At 35.3% G+C, this 19,525-nt stretch overlaps 2 long non-coding RNA genes across 2 annotated transcripts; both read right to left on the bottom strand.

Annotated features, from left to right (window-relative positions):
- Nucleotides 1–470: 470 nt before the first annotated feature.
- On the bottom strand, nucleotides 471–18,530 carry LOC119072172. Its single transcript, XR_005086799.1, has 3 exons — nucleotides 18,470–18,530; nucleotides 14,606–14,608; nucleotides 471–483 (listed from the first exon to the last, which is right to left on the bottom strand). It is a non-coding gene; the product is annotated as an uncharacterized LOC119072172 (long non-coding RNA).
- LOC119072170 lies at nucleotides 15,292–15,700 on the bottom strand. Its single transcript, XR_005086797.1, has 2 exons — nucleotides 15,546–15,700; nucleotides 15,292–15,452 (listed from the first exon to the last, which is right to left on the bottom strand). It is a non-coding gene; the product is annotated as an uncharacterized LOC119072170 (long non-coding RNA).
- Nucleotides 18,531–19,525: the final 995 nt, after the last annotated feature.

The following is a 19,525-nucleotide window of genomic DNA, read 5'->3' as shown; positions in this document are numbered from 1 at the left end:
CTTTAACTGTACAATTCAATTGATACAATATCAGAAAATCGCTTGGAATATCTGTTACTCCACTGTGAAATTTCAAATACGTAAGTTAAGCTTCGTTTTACTTAGATGAAGCAAGACTTGTGAGTAAACAATTTTTTGTCTTTGGCGTGGACGGCTCCCTACTGTTCGACGGCTGTGTTGTTTTTGAAAGACATCCTCGGAGGTGTGGCCCACTGACCAATCGGAGGTACCACTGTGAAGTCTGCCACACCGTATCTTGGGGCGCATTAGAAGACCTTTTTCGCTGACCCGTCGTTTTAGAAAGACACCCTAACGGGCTCGGTTCACTGATTCATCGGGTAGTCCTTGGTGCACCGAGGTGAAGCGTGGTGCACAGAGGTGAGATGAGGTGCACCGTCTTTGTGTTTTATATTATGCAATTTTTTGTCTTTGGCGTGGACGGCTCCTTACTGTTCGACGGCTGTGTTGTTTTTGAAAGACATCCTCGGAGGTGTGGCCCACTGACCAACCGCAGGCCGAGGTACCACTGTGAAGTCTGCCACACCGTATCTTGGGGCGCATTAGAAGAACTTTTTCGCTGACGCGTCGTTTTAGAAAGACACCCTAGCCGGCTCGGTCAACTGATTCATCGGGTAGTCCTTGGTGCACCGAGGTAAACCGTGGTGCACCGAGGTGAAACGTGGTGCATAGAGGTGAAGCGTGGTGCACCGAGGTGAAGCGTGGTGCACCGAGGTGAAGCGTGGTGCACCGAGGTGAAGCGTGGTGCACCGAGGTGAAGCGTGGTGCACCGAGGTGAAGCGTGGTGCACCGAGGTGAAGCGTGGTGCACCGAGGTGAAGCGTGGTGCACCGAGGTGAAGCGTGGTGCACCGCGGTGAGATGAGGTGCACCGTGTTTGTGTTTTATATTATAGATACAACACATTACGATACAACACAGATACGTCCCGCTAAGGCAAAAGATTGTGCAAATTGAGGTAAAATTGATTTGAAGGTTCATTTTTTTTCTGCTTAAAATCCTTGAAATCCGATCAAAATACTAAAAAATCCAGAAAACTTTCTTCGGGAAGTTTGTAGCCAATTCGAAATCCTATACTTTATGCTTTTAAACAATTTGAATCGTCCAAAAACGTCAATAAATATCCCGGCAAGAGTTCTCTTTTTCATAGCATACTTCAAAAGTGTCAAAAATAATTTGTCAATTTCTTCATTATTTCGTTTTTAAATGACGTGTACTGGTAAATTAAGTAAACCCTACACACTTTTTAATTTTGAAAAAAAAATAGGTGTTCAGAATACGAAAAAACCGAATTATCTCGGAGAATTTTGAACCACCCTGTGGAGCACTCAATTCACTTTACTGTCCAAATTTTATTTTTATCTGAAACTGTATTTCATCACCTTTGCAAGGATTTTTGGCTAAGCCTGACACGGCCCAGAGTCGTGCTACTCGAAAGGAGTAGGCACCTTAATAATAATACTCGCTGAAGACGCAATTACTGTTCAAAAATGTGCAGCTTTGTATTGTTTTGAAGGAAATGGATTAGGCTGTAAGAAAAAAAAAGTTGTTAAGTGATCAATTCAGGGCGGTACAGGGCTCTCAATAGTGAGGGACTTGGGTATAATTTTGACTTCATGAATCCTCAAAAAGAATGTACCTGAGTTGTGCAAAATACAGGACATATGGAATCGAGTTTGTAATTAATATGCACATGCAGTTCCAAACTGAGTAATGGGGGAATATTACTGACGCCGCACACAAGATAAAAATATTCTTATGAGTAAGTGAGAAAATTTAAGTCCAGCAAATGTGCCCTTTTCTGAATTTACATAAAAAGGACATACCTGATAACATAATACAAATCCTCTCTTAATCTGTTTTACAGAAATCAATAATCTTTTATAGATATAGACCTGGTCTTTCAAAAATGTTTAAGCAAAAGAAGTAGTAGATTTGAAACAAATTCTCAGAAATACGACATCATATCAAGAAATAGATCCTACAGTAAAAGTGCTGATATGCTTGCCGTCTGTCAAAGGTCAAAATACAAAATGTCTACTCAGCATATCTGTATCGCACAGTCAGAGGAGCGCCTATTACAGGTAATTAATTACTGACAACAATACTGAAGTGAAAGATATCTAGATATTACTGACAAAAATTACCAAAATTAGTGACAAAAAATCCCTATAATAGGCCCTGACTCAGCCATAAAGAGCCATAAACGCCTGCACTGCACTCTATATATACCACTTATACTGTTGTACGTTGTGCTGAGCCCTATTTATCTACCGACATTTTACTCGAACAATGATTGGTGCTCGATTGAAGAAATAGATAAATAATTTACCTGAACATTGTGTAATATACCGCTCAACCATTTTCGCAAACATAATGAATTTATCAAATCCAACTCCACAGTTGAAACGTTCCAATAAACCCCTTACAATAAACTTTATATCAATCTTAAATAAATTTCATTTTTCTTATACAACATTTCATCAATTCCAAAGATTTAATACCAATAACAACGGTTCAATTCCAAACCTCTCTCTCCCCTCATATTTATGTCTTTGTTGTTTGTTCTGTTTATTTCTTTAATACACACCAATATACACATCTAAAGAATTCTCTTCAGGGCGATAGCTTATTTTATTTTTTAAATCACCTTTTCCTCGTATTGCACACTCAGAACAGAACTCAGACCGTCGAAGCAAAACTTATAAGGAACATCCCAAAGAAAATAATCAACAACGAACGTCAATAATAAAACAATATTGAATACATCCATTGTATCACTTTTCAAAAATTTAATTTTTCTATGATCCCTCAACTGCTACGGAAAACGGTTTCTCAGCGCGAATAATTCAACAACGGGAATATATAAGTATATCTAGCCATTTCTGATGTTACTATTTGTTGGCATGGAGCGTATATACTATACCATACATATAGTTGTACAATATTACATCTCTCACTAGATGTTTAAGATAAAACGATTGGTGGAACACTGGTGAAATCGAATTATATATTGGAAAAATAGATGAAACGTTGAAGTCGTAAAATGATAACAAACTATGTATAGGAAAATAAGAACATTTTTATGCTGTAGAGCGCAGAAATGAATTTTTAGTCTGGTACGTATTTTGAATTGGGTAGAGTTTTGATAAACATTTATTCAAATCAACACGAATGTATTCGGACATATTTAACTGAGAAGCTTCCTGTTGATTTTCCGTTATTGTTTTCAAAACATAAGATTTATGCTGAATCGAACAGTGACGTTACATCAATAATGCTTTTCTTTTTCTATATTTAGTTCAATATTTCCGCATCAAGAACCATACGAAGGTTATATCGCACTAGATGTCAGGTTTATTCGAGTCCGCAGGACGAGATTGACAAAACATCGTGTATGTATCAAATAAAAATGTGTTGTCCTTGATTTGATAAGATTGTTGAATTTATTCAATACTTGGCTGCATTTTAGTACAGCGAGCGCTGCCGTCAAGTCGGTCTGTATAATATCAAATTTCATATAAGTGTCCATAAAATCATGTCTTGTGTTGGTGCATACATCTACACAATCCACGCTCGATAATGTTGGAAACTGCAAACTTAAGAAGCCCTCGTTGCATAAATCTTTGTTTGAATCTCGGTGAAAGTACTTTGCACTTAATATCATATAATATATAACGAGTGTATGCTGCAGTGTGATCGATGTAGTGCTTGGATTATCATATTTACGCACTAGTGCGTAAAAGTGACGTTTGTTAAATCGGTGATCCCACTGCCGTACATAAAATATGGTTCATAACTTGTGTCTTAAACGGATCTTTGCGCATAAGATGTGCTGTCAATCTCGGCCTCGGCTCGGCAAAATATCAATGCTTGCGCTAGTTAGAGAATTTTATTTGCTGCACTCCTTTCTTGGATGAAATATTCCAGAACGTTATACGATTAAACCAGGTAACGATCAGTTCATTTCATTCCCGTACTCAGTTGCATAATTGTACTTTATGCAATTCAGTGATGATACAAATACTTTGCACCGAGATTCATACAACGTGTTATGCAACAGAGTAACCTAAAATTCGCAATTTTCGGACATTATGATGCTGAGTTGCATGAATAACCATTATGAAAAAGGTTGCATTACTAATAGTACAACATGCATTACGTCTTTCGTAATGAAGCAAATTGATCATTTACTTTAGTGCCTAGGTGCAATAAAACTATGAAATTCCTTGTTCACTGAATTACGAATATATTTTCTGATCGTGCGAGTCATAAGATGGTACCATAGGCAATATTTTCCCTGTTGTAAGTTTATTATTTACGATTGTTCGAAATGAAATGCTTTGCTCGGGTGCCCGCGTACAATATATAATCTCGCATGATATTTATACGGAAAAGGGAATCTATATAATCGATTTTCGGAGGATATTTAAAAAAAAACTTCCCAAATTATATAGACACATCTATCTTAACCATATACGTTTTCGTTGTGCAACGTAAAGAAATTGGTATATTGGGGGAGTGAATCTAAATTGGGTCAAATGTATTTTCTAAATTGTTGTAGATTCGAAAAAGAAAGTTCGGATAACCCAGTTTTGGGAATGTCAACAGATTTTAGCAGCAATTTGAGATGTCACTTCCATTCAATGTTACGGTGTCATTGGTTCTTGTTTCTTTTCTTTTTTGAACTAGGAAATTTTAATTTTAAACTTTAAAAATCAGGTAGTCATTGGATGTCAAAAAATTGATATTTTCATAGTCCAAAGCCTTTACTTTTAAAGTTTAAAACACAGAAAATGATATGTCAACATCAACCTTGTATCTACATGACCTTCACAATCAGTGTTATAGCCTTGAATACAGCAACAAAGAACCTACAATTATACGTTTTTCGGCTACTTCTTCTGTCATTGATAGACAAGAATAATCGATGTGGGCTGTCTAATTTGATCTTATAATAGCAAAATCTTTGTCAAAACTAATGAAGTAAAAGATTTTTTAAGGCTACATTAAAGGAAATACTTAATCGCATGAAGTAACTGATTCCACATCAACATTTATATTTTTGGTATTCATCTGCGAAAAGGGTAGGAAGAAGATTGATTACAAATCGGCAAGGATTCGTATAAGTCTTAACTGCAGTGAATTTAATAGATATGTTAAAAATACCGACGATTTTTGGATGTTTGTCTGCTTCCTGCGACATTATCTCCTTCGATTGTATTTTTTTACAGTCCCTTAACGTTGTACAGAGAGGTTTACTTGACAGATCCTAGCATATTTATCCTTTATCCATATTTATCTGCTACAGATTGAAATTTATGTTGCCTAGCCATAATACACTCACACATTCTTGTACGTAGAAATTTGCATTGTTTAGAACATTTTTATGTACCGCAGCACTTGTTAATTACCGTCCGAACGAACAAGACTCAATAAATTGATGTGAAGTGTAAAGAAAGTCCGGTCTTTGTATTTACCGTTCGTCGCAGTCTACAAGTAAGAGGAAACTTATCCTCAAATTTGAGTGTTTGCAACAGCCGCAAACATTATCGATAACGATGACAAAAATAATGTTAAGCGCTGGGTAATATGGTCTTTTATATTGTAAGATGCATGTTAAAATAATTGAAGTACAAGATTTGAAATCAAGAGATTAAAAATGCTTTGATCGATGGAAGTAATAAGCCCAATAACAATACTGGTCCCATGCTGCCGCGGGCAACAGGTTAAGTACTAATATACCCTTGCTCTTGTTATGCCCGGCATAAACTGTTGACACTGTGCAATCGTCTTACGTTCCGCTATCTTACACGATGGAAGACAAAACACAGAGACTTCGACGATTGACATTATATCATGCGAGTCAAAAAAAAATTACAAAAGATTAAGTCAAAGGGCGTTAGATTTGTATAGGCCTATGTCGTACACGCCAATAGCCATAAATTTTATTGGGCACAATATTTATATCCTTCCTGGAGTTGAAATTTATATCCCCAAGTTTTTTGTCATTCAAATCTAAAAGTTTATTAAATTCGCACATAGCTACGTTAATTCACGACAACTTCGTCTTTGGGATTTGTGTTTTTTATTGCCGAAGACATTAACGGATGAACATTTTATAAATGAACGTCTTTTTTGAGTTGTGGTGTTTTTTGTTCCGTTTTTGAAAACTAATTGCTTTGTGTAACAATTATCTTGATTGTCTTGGATTAGTTGGGTCGTTTTTGATTATTTATGAAGTATTTTGTACACTTGAATTTGCTGGCTCTGTCTGAGAAAAATTATGCTGCTTCATGAGCTCCATGAGTGGGGGTAATACTTAAATCTAATTGATAAAACTCAAAATAAATATAATTCAGATAATCTTAATTGTCTATTTGAGTGGCATACGCCTTACGAAAGGAATCACAATTAATTCGCCAGTTGGAACTGAGATACGAACATAGACTTACAGTCAAAAGAATCGTTTCTTAAATGGAATTTTAAATGTGGTTCCGACTGTTAACAGAAAAGCAGAAAACCGAGCGGGAAGAATATGAATAATGCGATTATTGAATCGAATTTACCACTTCCTTTTCTTTAACTTTGATGTGATTTGATGAAGACGAGCTGAACAGAACATCAACAGCACAAAGTAGCTCCAGCGTTTCTTCGAATACAACAGCTGCTGTTAGGCCTAGTGTACACGTGCCACTCACTAGCCCACCAGATCCGCTATCATTTCTGTCAATTGATTCGGACGTTAGTTTGGATAGTTGCTCCAGCGTTTCTTCTGATACAACCGGATACAATTTTTTGATGAAAACAAAAAAAACATTTTGTAAAGGAACTTCATTGCTTGCTGTGATGTGATTTGATTCAATGGCACACTCGGCATACTCGGATTGTGACCACCACAACTTCAACAGATTTAAACAGAATCTTTTACTTCGTTTATTTTACACATTAAATGCTACTTAAGACCAGATTTCATCGAGTTCGATGTAGGCTATTTGTCTCTGTCGATAACAGATGATTACAGCGTTTCGATTTTATATTTCAAACCAATTCATATACTTAGACAGCTTTCTTATTGCTTAACATCAACAAACTTGTGTCTAAGTAAGCTTCATCAGCTGTTTAAACTGCTGATCCACTCATACAACATTGACATTAACTGTTAAACAAATCTTTAATTTTCTAAACAATGATTTGAGCGACGAATGTCTGACAAAGAACATACAGCTAACATTCAACGGAAGTCAAACATCAGACGTCAACAGATTATCGAATCTATTACTTCATCACTTTTAGCAGTATTACCTTCATTGCATTCTCAGAATTCTACAAAATTCAATAGAAATTCATTTGATTTCTCCTAATATTCAGTGGAATTTCGTAGAATTCTGAGAGTTTACGCCTCATTTTTGACACCTCATCTTAAAAATTTTGTAAGAAAGTATGCACCTCAATGGGACTATTTTATTCAACAAAAAGTAAACACAAAAATTTCATTCATAAAAAATCTCTTCCTCTATTTGCTTGCAAAAAAAGTTTTAATGTTCCACAAGGAGAATATAATGTCAGATGTTAGCATTCTCAATGGAATGGACATTATCGGATAATCGGATATCGGATAAATTAAAATTAATTTAATTTATTTAATGTTCAAAGCATTATACTTTTCCCAATCTATTCAAGTGCTTGAAAATCTATTTCAACATACATATCGGAACTAATGACATCCATGTATTATGTCTATTATATAGATGTGTGTGCGGCAAAATGGAATAATTGTAATGTATAGTATAGTATAGGACGAATTATATCTAATAGAAACCCAACCATACAGATTTTATATTACGCTTTCCAGTCCACACAGAAACGTTTGCTTGCGATATAAGCTTCGGTGGAAATTAATGTCACATTTATTTAGAGACGTTTTCAATTTCCTTCAACAAATAGCGTTAGTCGTATTGTTCACATGCAGTTGTTCGAGGAAAATTTTATTGCCTTTGTGCTGAAAGAAGAAGTCGTCTATGCGAATTCAAGATACTAACACAATTTCAGTGGAAAAATATTTTTATTTTTCACATAAATCTGGTCGTGAGGTTTCCATTATTAATTTCTAATGATTTTGAATTTGGTTCCAATATTCGAGAATGGGTTGGATAGTTACGGTGAATCGGATTTTTGAGAAATAATGACATCGAGCATATCATGTGCTATGCATCTAGTATTTCGGGGCGTATTTATTAAAAGACGTCTGGTCTCAAAAATTTGTATAGGGTTTCTGGTGGGAGTTTCGTGGATATTTTGAATGTCTACGAAAACTGTGACAATCTTAGTAAGACCTGATTCTGTTTAACATTTGACCTCTTACGGACGTTGGTATCGCCAACACTGAATAAATATCGAGCTCCAGATAGTCCTATCCTACACAGCAATACTTAGAAAATGCTTACATCAAATTAATAAAGTAATATATTCGATGACAGTTCTAATGATTATGCTTGCCGTATGTAGAAAAACGTTCTTTTTTCATTCTGTTCTAAGTCATAACAAGATTTTATAGTTCAGCAAATGTATTCGGCTGAGATTGATAATTCAGTCAATTTTTTTTTGTCTTTCGTTTCAATTCTGTCGGACAGAAATCAGCATCCATGCGAACAAAAAGTTGTTTTCTCTTTATTTCATTCACACACAGTGATTTGCTTGAATATCTAAAATCTATTATTGCCTTTTAGTTTATATAGCCGTATTGCGAATATCAAACACAATCCACAAAGCATTTTTCAACACTGCACGTTACATGCCAGTAATATTCTCTGGCTATTCATGCTTGCCTAAACAAAACAAGGGTTTCACCACATACACATGTGAGAAAATTACAAGGAAAGTACTGCATAGTATAGTTGTTCGTAGGATGTGTTATGGTCAAAAGACAGTTGTACATGTTTTGATTGTTCCAAGGGATAAAGATAATTAATTTAATTGTGGACAAGAGAAATGCTGATTTAAATCTGGAGGAAGCCAATATAACAGCAATGTGTGTGTGTGTGTGTTGACGTTACAGTGCAATTTCTTTTTTTGAGTGGACGACAACGAACGACAATGGCAGCTGTAAATTGAATAAACTGTATTAGACATCCTCAATAATATAATTAGAGACATTTGTTAGAATATATCATGAGATAGTATATAGTAGAGACTAAAGAACTTGTTTGTCTAATAACCGAGTCTGGTACTTCCTTTCATTTGAGTAATTTTAGAAGATTGAAAGAAAGTCTTTTACTTCGTTAATTTCAACGTTCTTTTTGGCTATATAAGGCCTTGCTAGCTATGATTTTCGCTTTTTCATGTTGTTGCTGTCGATAACAGATGACTGATGACAGATGATAGCTGTTTGAAGAGATATTGCTGGCTGATGTTCTTCTCTACCATCTATTCTATATCAATTCTACCTGATAGTGTACGGTTCGCCATTTCACTGAAAGATGTAGCTGCAACAATGTCAATGTCAACAGAAAAATAATTAGTTTTCGACGGATTTTAGTCAAATAAACTGCCCCACATCGTCTTGGCGATAAGAGTCTTATCTTAACCCTTTAAAAGGCCATGGGATGTATACTTCCCACCTCCAAAATACGAAAAACGTAAATCACTACGCTTGAATAAAATGCGACATCATAGTAACCTCATACGTTAAAAGTCTTATATTTAAAAAAAGACGTATACGAATGACGGGTGATTATAAACGAACTCTGATACTTACAAAAATAAAAAAAAATTGTGCGACAATTTCAGAAAAAACAACGAAAACTGCTTTTTAAAAAATCGGATACAAAATACAAAAACTGTGCGTCGTTTTCGGTATAGACAATGATAATTACAGCGAAGAAAAGATCGGATACAAAATATAAACACTGTGCATCGTTTTCGGTTTAGACAATGATAATTACAGAGAAGAATTTGATTAAACATCTAATCCAGTGACAATAATCTAAATATAATTGTGGTTTTAATTCATTGATCAAAATGGTTCGGTTGTAAAAATCAGAGTTGAATTAACGCAACAACATAACCTTAAAATAAAAATGTCGGCATCCAAGCGTGTCAGTGACTACGCAAATCCAGAAAGATGATGCATCTGTTAGCGACTTCAGCGACGATACATCTGTTAGCGACTTCATCGACGATACATCCGTTAGCGAATGCAGACGCGTCGAAAATGCTTGTTCATACTATTTTGAAGATACTGACGAAGAGGACAAATATTTTTATTCGTTTCCAAAAATTGGTGATATATCCAGTGACGATGGTGAATATTCTGACGACGAGGACCAATGTCTTTATTCATTCCCAAGAAATGCCGATGTATCCAGTGACGATGGTGAGTATTCCGACGCAGAATCAATGTCCGACCTTGAATCGGATGGAATCGGCACTTTTTTTGATGGCGTTTGGGGTACCGAGACAATGTGTTTTGAAAACATATCAGCCCAATTCAATGCAACTCCTTTCTCGAACGAAACTGGGAAAGAAATTGATTTCTTTTTGAAACTTTTTAATGAAGGCGTTCTTACGCACATCGTACACCAAACAAACCTCTACGCTCAACAAAACGCTTCAAAACATTGGATAGAAACTACGAATCAAGAAATTAAAGCTTTTGTGGGATGCTTAATTCTAATGGCAATTCATCGGCTTCCATCAATAGACCATTACTGGTCTTCTGATCCTGTATTGAGAGTAGAAGCTATTGCGCGAGTTATGACGTCAAAACGTTTTAAGAAAATTTTAGAAAACATTCACCTCAACAACAATGAAGCACAACTTCCTCGCACCGATCCAGCTTACGACAAATTGTTCAAGTTACGACCGCTAATAGAAATGATACGGACAAACATTTCTAACAATGCATTTTATCAACCGTCGTCATATTTTACAGTGGATGAGTCGATGATTGCCTTCAAGGGAAGGTCATCTATGAAACAATATCAACCATATAAACCAATAAAGCGAGGGTACAAAGTCTGGTGCCTCGCCGACTCTCGCACTGGATACATTGTCAATTTCATGATATACACCGGAAAAAATGATTCGAAAGGCGATCTGCTGGGGGAAAAAGTGGTGCTCGATCTGACAAGCAAAGTCGAGAAAGAAAGTGTGGTAACTTTCGACAATTTTTTTACGAGTGTTGGTTTGATGGAAAAATTATTGGAGCGCGAAATTTACTCCTGTGGAACTGTCAAAGGAACTCGAAAAAACTTGCCTGAATTTATGAAAAAGAATCAAAAATTTGAGAAAAACATGCAGCGAGGCGAGTTTCAATTCGCAACTAAGAATCATGTATCGGCCACAAAGTGGATGGACAAGAAAGCAGTTTGCATGTTATCGACCTTACATAATCCTAGAGAGACATCAACGGTGCAACGGAAACAATCGGATGGATCGAAAGCTACGGTGCCTTGTCCGCAAGTGGTCTCTGAATACAATGCTCTCATGGGAGGAGTTGATCGATTTGATCAACTAAAACAATGTTACGGAGTTGGACGTCGATCTGTCAAATGGTGGCCTAGAATCCTGTACTTCCTTATAGACCTAGCAATTGTCAACAGCTACATTGCGTACAAAGTTTCGAAAGGTGTACAGTGCACTCAGAATCAGTTCTCGTTTCGTTTGAATCTTGCCAAACAATTGATTCAAGGTTTTTCAACCAGAAAACGTCGAGGAAAACCAATAAATTTCCACAACAAAACCAAAACAGTACCTGATGAAGTGCGTTTCGACAACGTAGGAATTCACCTTCCAAAACAAAGTTTAACATCTCGTCGGTGCAAGCTGTGTAGCACAAAGGCCAAAGAAAAGCGAACCCGTTTGTTATGCAGCCACTGTGATGTTCCGTTATGCACGGTGCCTTGTTTTGCAAAATTCCACAATAAAAATTAATGTCCGATAAAGCAAATCGTTTCATTTTTTCATCACTTGATGTAATCTCCGTTTGATGCCGCCAAAGAAAAAGGTAAATTTCTTTTATTTACTGAAGAAACATAACGGTAAGTTCATCCATAGCAAAATTTCTTTCGAGTTTATAATATCAGCCGGCACAAGTTAAATATGTTAACTTTTACTATACACTAGCCAATGACAACATTACGTGTATCATACGTACAAAACTTGTCAATGAAGTTCACTTTTCGTTATATATACGTAAAATACGTTCATTTTTTTAAATATTTTACGCGGGATCTGCATTTTCTACTAATTTTAATTATTTTTTTTAAAATCAAATTAAAAGAATTATAACATCATACAGAAAGTTGAAGAAGAATGTAGGAAAGTAGTATGTAAAGTTAAATATACCAAAACAACTGTATTTATTATTGTCTTTAAAAAGGGTTAAAATAGGATATTATACAACGATAGTAAACGTTTTTTCAAACCCTTATCGCTCGGCCGATAAAGGTCCGATTGAAAAACCGATTACTGTTCGGGAGTTCCGGAGTATTTTATTGGTCTGAAATCCATCGAGTAAAAAATTAATTATTTTTCTGACTCTATAAGGTGAAATTGAGATAAAAAATAGGGGAAAGAGAACGACAGCCGTAATCTCTCTCTTGGAATAAGGAGATGCTAACTTCTGTTAATACGGAAATGGCTGACAAGTTGCTGATGGTGGATTTGCCAAAAACCAGAGGTATAAGTATATAGGGAAATGTTGTTTGGAAACTAAAGCTCAAATGTAATCGATCATTTCATCATTTAAATGACTTGTGCTATGACCAGAGTGAAGGCATTTAACCAGAAAATAGAGCGCAAATAATGACGTACTGAAAACAAAATTGTGGTGTCGCTAGAGGCCAACGGTGGTTCCCTATTAAGATACATTTTTAAATTTAATTTAAATTTTTCAGTGCCGATAAACGTTGGCTAGAGCTGGCAGGGTCAGTCCAATCCGACAGTACCTAAAATGCTTGCATCTACAGGCACCAAAAAACCCTAAAATATTGTCGATTTGAATTGTACAATTGTCGTTTTTCTTAGCTGAATTTTGAGTTAACATAGCTTTTTGTTTCGCTTCAAAAAACAATTTTTTAACACTTCCAGTCTGTGCAAAAATTTATGAAATTTCAAATACTTTTCAAGAATTTTCTATTACACAACGCCGTTATGGCAATCGCACCATATAAACTAAGAAAGAAAGAAAAAAAACGAGCAAAAATCCTCACATATTTCTGCACAACTAGCAAAATTACATTTTTTTTTCTCTGCCGTTCTCTATCCTTCCAACCACTGTATTACCAGTATATTTCTACTTTATGTTATTTTTCTCGATTCTCTATCATTTATACATACGTACGTACATACATGGTGAATGTCCCAAATGAACATATGGCCGTCGTCATATTTCCGGTTGCTTACAAAGCATAACATTTGAAGAACTTTTCTTGACCAAAACAAAGTACTTTTCATTGTTACTTACAAAGCGTAAGTGAATAAAAAGATACTTTTTTTCGGGTGAACTTTTCCGAATATTATATATGTATGTGCTGATTTGTTGCTGTGTTTTGTATGGATGGGTGTTGTATAATGTACCAAATGTACGGTGGTCGAAAGAAATAACATTTTTCCGTTGTCATTTTGTATGTAAGACTTTTACAGCACTGCTATAATGAAAATTCTACGTTGTCGCTAGACGAGAATGTGGTTTGACCAATTTTGTTTTTTCAAGTTTGTTTTCCGTGGTAATTTATTAACGTACTTCTTGGCGCGAGAAAACAAAATTGCAATGAATATTGGAAGACAATTGTGGTTTTGGCATTATTTCTGATCGGAACTCGGAAGTTGGTTCCGTATATATAACAAAAGCTGGAGTGTGACTGAAAACTTTTCTTATGATAATTGAAAACTTTTAATATGTGGAACTTTTCTTATTTTATGAGGGACCATTCATACCGAATTTTCAATTATACATAACATTGAAGAAGTACAAAAACTTTCTATTTTTGTTATTTATGTATGGATGGATATATATAGCGAAAATGTCGTAACATATATATGAATAAGTATGTGGTACGGGTGGTATATGGTATACCGTTTGGAAAAGGAAAATTGATAAAGGCATTTTGCTCTTCCAGTAAAATAATCCTGCTAACTTTTGCACAAGTTATTTCATCTCACATATACACATATATATATATATTGAGTCACTATATAACACAATATAATTAAATAAAAATTTTCGCTGGGTGTAAATTGCTGTGTAATGGTCAACTTACGCATGGGGTAGTAGTACCAGTATACTACTGTCTTGCAAGACAACAAAGCACCGTGCTGTATCACTGGGACATTAATGTACTATTTATCAGTATGTTTAATAAACAGGGATAGAATGAAGTAATAGATGGTTATGCTAGTATATTTGTTCTCTGTAATGAGACATTTAACTGAACAAAATTCTATTTCGCATTCGTCTATGCAATCAGAGGAACGATTTTTGACGCACGGATGAAATTCGAACCCAACGAATTAGTAAAAAGTATAAACATCGATCAGCAAGGAAATGCCCCGCGTGTGTACTGACTGGATCAATACATAAAAAACATCCTAACCCAATCATCAAATGTTATAAAAAATAATTAATTTATTTACGACATAAACGTAACCGGTGTTTTATCTCTACCGGTAAATTCGAAATTGTGTTGTGTGCCTGTGTATTGTACAAATACAAGAATGTAATCTTCTAAAGATCACAAAAAATCTCAATCAATCATCACGGTATGACACGTGTGGAATAGTTTTTTTTCTCTGTTCTGCCATGGATTCTTTTCATACAATAAATATACAATAAATCACGAAATATCGTTTTATTCGTAATAATATATAGAAAGAAAGTTGTGTGTATTATATTACGAAGAGCAAGAATAGACAGCACGTCTCTTCAACGGTAAAAGCTTTTCTCGTGTTGTTAAGTCGAAGGAAAAATCAAAAATTGATATTTGTCTCCAACGTATGTACAATCGAGTGAATTGTCGAAAATTGTTTCCATTTTACTATATACATATACATATTTAGTCGAACATAGCGTTATTTTGAAATTGTACGGCCGTGGATTCTCAATGTCGTAGAATCTGTTAAAGCAAAATCCAGCCGCTAACATTTTGCGATCACAGTAGATGCCGACATGGTACACTGCGAGAATTGTATTTTTACCGGCATCGTTCAGTAATTGCGGTTCCGGTTCGGCGAATTTGTTCGCCCTACAATACTATTGCAACAATTCGATTGGTCGTTCAATGTCCCACATACTTTCGATGTCCTTCTGATTCAGTTGTGTGAAAAGAAAATCGCGAACGAATTCAAACGATTTTTCGTTTCCGGATGATTTGTTTAATGCACCGACGACAGCTTTGAACGTGTTGGCAAGAGTTGATTTGTCTGGTGGGAATTCCTGTATGACCAGAAGATACTTTGTGAATTCAACTTGAACACCAGTTACATGTCCAACTTCTGAGATGGATGTTCATTTACGGATAAAGCTTACCGCTGTTAAAATAAGATCCTTGGTGCCAATATGTCGGGAAACGTTTGCCAACACCTCGTCAGACAGTAAATAATCTCTTACAGCGCGCACTCCATTGATCCTTAAGATTCGTGACGGGATTTTCAATGCCAACAGCCTGCTGTTTCTGTTCCTCCTGTACGATGTACTGCCAAACGTTTTTTAGGAAATCAAATTGTCTATAACACAAAACAGTCCAATTGACGCAATTTCTCCGGTTCTCTGACCAGAGCAATATTAAAATGATCCACTGAAATGCAGTCACCCAGCAATTGTTTATATGGAAAAGTTGAAACTTTTGACACTTTGACTCACACGTGTGTGTGTGCATGTACAATTGAATAATTGCCATGCAACACATTAGCAGCATGAAGGTTGGGGCTGTCCAAATGAACGATAACTGATTGTTTGTCAACGTATTGGCAATCAATCTGTAAATAATACAGCTCAACAATGTACATTTCCGTACTCCTTGAACCAAATTACCTAACGAAACAATGGAACGATATGAAAGAAACACGCGATTTCAATTGCAAAATAATTGATATTTGCGTCGAACATTATATTTCCGATAAACAAAGTCTTATTGTAGTTAACTAGTTACAATCAAAAATGATTGAATCTCTCTGGATTCTAAATTTCTCTTCTAACATGTACATGTACTCAAGCAGTAGCGTTTGATTCGATTTCATAATCGAAATTATTGATGCAACCCTGCATTCTTCGAATGTTTTTTTAGCAACTTTTGTAGGTGACTCGGCCATTTCATATTGATTTGTAAAGGAGGAAACATCAAATACGATCGGAGGTTTGTATCAACTTTTAATTTAATTTTTCTTTTCTTTTTCAGGTCTGGCGAACGAATTTTTGCAATAAATTCATTGAATTCAGTGAATTTATTGCAAAATTGTGAAAATATGAATCGAAGACAACGGTTTAAAAAAAAAGAAGAAATTTTTCGTTTCAATCGGCCATTTTCGACGCGTTCCAAAAAATTCTATTTGAGAATTTCTTCGATTTATATTTTCACATTTCGAATGGAAAATCAATTTTAATTCAAAAACTTTGTTCTCGTTGTCTTCAATTTTTCCTTACGGTAACTGATCACAACGAGAACAATGTTTTTGAATTAAGATTGATTTTCCCTTCCATGTGCATACCCGACATGATGAAGGTATGCGCCAACGGTGTTAGTCTAAGAGATTAACCGCCTCATTCCTTTTAGTTACCCCCCCAACTCTTTTTCATTCCCTTTTAAACTCATGGCCTAAATGTGCACCCGACCGATCTTTAGGGCGACCACTAGCTCCCCTCCACCTGCACCGGCGGAACAATGGTCAAGGTTTTTAACCTTGGCTACCGTTACGGTGGAGGCTGCCATATCTCAAATCATTGGTTTCAGGAAACCAATTCTGAAGTTTCCACCGCCTTTAGGTGGAAGCAGAGCAGGGCAGGGAAACATGCACATTACAGTTTTCCCCATTTAGCAAATTCCATGTATGCCACGCATACATTAGGGTATTAGGGATGTAAATTGCATTCGATTTGGTGATGTAAATATGTTTCATTAGTGTGTGGTAATGGAACATATTGACATTGCTAAATCAAATGCAATTTACCTGTAGGGTATGCTAGGCAAGGTAAAAGAAGTAGGAGGTACTGCCTTCAATTTTTTTTTTCCAATTTCTAAATTCAATCTCAGTTTCAGTAGTTCATAGTGAACTGATTTCAAGTTTTAGCTTCACACTGAAACAAAAACGGAATACGAACGTGTGTAGCTTTCATTTGTAAATAATATTGAATTGAACATCGTACCTCCTACATTACCTTATAGTGATAGCGTTAGGCGTATCGCTAACAATAATAAGACAAAACCAAATCATTCCATAAATGAACAGTACACACATTTTGATTGAGTAAAATTTATTTCATTTAACGTTCCATTGACTGGATGGTTCATTTGTCACTTTATTGTTAGCGATTCAGGGAATTAGGATTGAATATGGTCAAAGAAGGTAAGCATAAATTTGATAAAATGCATTGATAAAAACAAAAACAAATCACGTCATCCAATACTTTTTGTCAAGTTACGAATTCTTAAAGTTTCAAGAATCGGCGTCCAAACATCTAATTCCATACAAAATGTGACAAAAATTTGTGGTGAATGTTGTAGCTAATTTCGCCATCTATATGGTTCGAGCGCGTAATCCACATTCATCCCAAATTTAACGCATTTTCTAGTGTGAAAAAGTATTCGTGACGCAATCGATTTCAGTTATAGGTCAGTCACTTATAAGTTATAAGTCACATGGCTATAAGTCATAAGTTATCAGTCGACTACTTATAAAGTAAAAGTTTATAGGTCGTAAGTTTATAAGTTAATACGTTCCAAAGTGTGATGCGTTTATAAGTGATTAGAGAGTTTGCGCACTGTGACATATCTCACTTATAACTTATAATTATAAGTCATGTTTACATGTGTTGTATATGGGAACATGACTTATAATTATAAGTTATAAGTGAGATATGTCACAGTGCGCAAACCTTCTATTAGTGAGACAAAAATCAAAATATAAATTTCGAATAGGGTACGGACCCCAGTATTCGGCATAGTTTAGAATATCGGCCATCTATTGTTTAGAACAATGAAACCCAATGAAACCCATTGTTGTGGCCGATATTCTAAACTATGCCGAATACTGGGGTCCGTACCCTACATCTCTAAATTTTTAATTTTTGCGCGCTAATAGGTGAAATGAAATATCAAACTGTCATTCATAGAATCATAACCTCAACACTATTAACAATGCAATTGTCAAAATAACAAAGAAAAATAAGTTGTGGTTATGGTTCTATGGATAGACATGTCATTTTGTTCGGCTTAACCGTTGCTTGGAGGAAGAAACCAATTGAAAACGTAACAGATTTTGGTAGGTAACTTTGCCAATGTACAATCATGTTAGTGTTCTTCTGCCAAACAAACTACTTTCATTAAGGTGGTAAAAGAATCAAGTAATCTATGGAATTTACATGTAAACTACAGCGTAGTCAGTCAAAATGTAAAACTGTGTTTGTAAAATACAAAGAAATAATGTGTGTATTTGACACAGAGAATTGAGGGTTTGTTTGCTAGAGAGAGTATCGGTTGGAGTTGTATACCTTAAAGCTGTATACTTGGGATGTCACGTGGTATACTCAGTTTGTATGTCAGGTCCAGAATTTATTTTGACAACATGGCGTCAATCACATGTCTTCTGCGACAATTTTTTTTATTAACACTAACATTGGTCAAGTTACCTACCAAAATCTGTTACGTATTCAATTAGCGCAAAAATTAAAATGATGTATTTGAACTTTAAATTTTGTCTTACTAATCACTTATAAATGCATCACACTTTGGGACATATAACTTATAAACTTACGACTTGTAAACTTTTGACCTATAAACTTATGAACTTATAACTTTTACTTTATAAGTAGTCGACTTATAACTTATGACTTATAATAATGTGACTTATAACTTATAAGTGACTGACTTACAACTTATAAATTCGGATTATTACAGTTAAAATCAAAAAATATGAAATTCCGTATAATGTCCCAGCATTTGAGTAGTGCATTAGCATGTAACAATAGTATGTTGTGTTCTACTGTTGACCAAAGTCTTTTGACGACCGAAAATTGGTTCGTGGACGTATAACACATCATGTTTTGTGTCAACCGAGAATTGAAGTAGGCAAATGCACAAAAATCTTAATTTTCATTATAAACAATCACTTATTGTGCACTTTTCAATCTAGTTATCGACGTGGAAATCCGTCGTATTTCAATTCTCGGTGGCACAATAGTTATTTACCAAACTAGTGATGACTGGTTTCGTAAAAAAAACAATTATTACATGTTAAGGCAGTTGAAAGTCTCGACTAAGTGTGAAAAAGTGTTTGTGAAGTGATCATATTCAG

The sequence above is a fragment of the Bradysia coprophila genome (assembly GCF_014529535.1).
Source record: "Bradysia coprophila strain Holo2 chromosome IV unlocalized genomic scaffold, BU_Bcop_v1 contig_81, whole genome shotgun sequence".
NCBI classification, from domain to species: Eukaryota; Metazoa; Arthropoda; class Insecta; order Diptera; family Sciaridae; genus Bradysia; species Bradysia coprophila.
The sequence above is the reverse complement of the archived record's forward strand: the minus strand, read 5'-3'. Positions and strand labels throughout refer to the sequence as shown.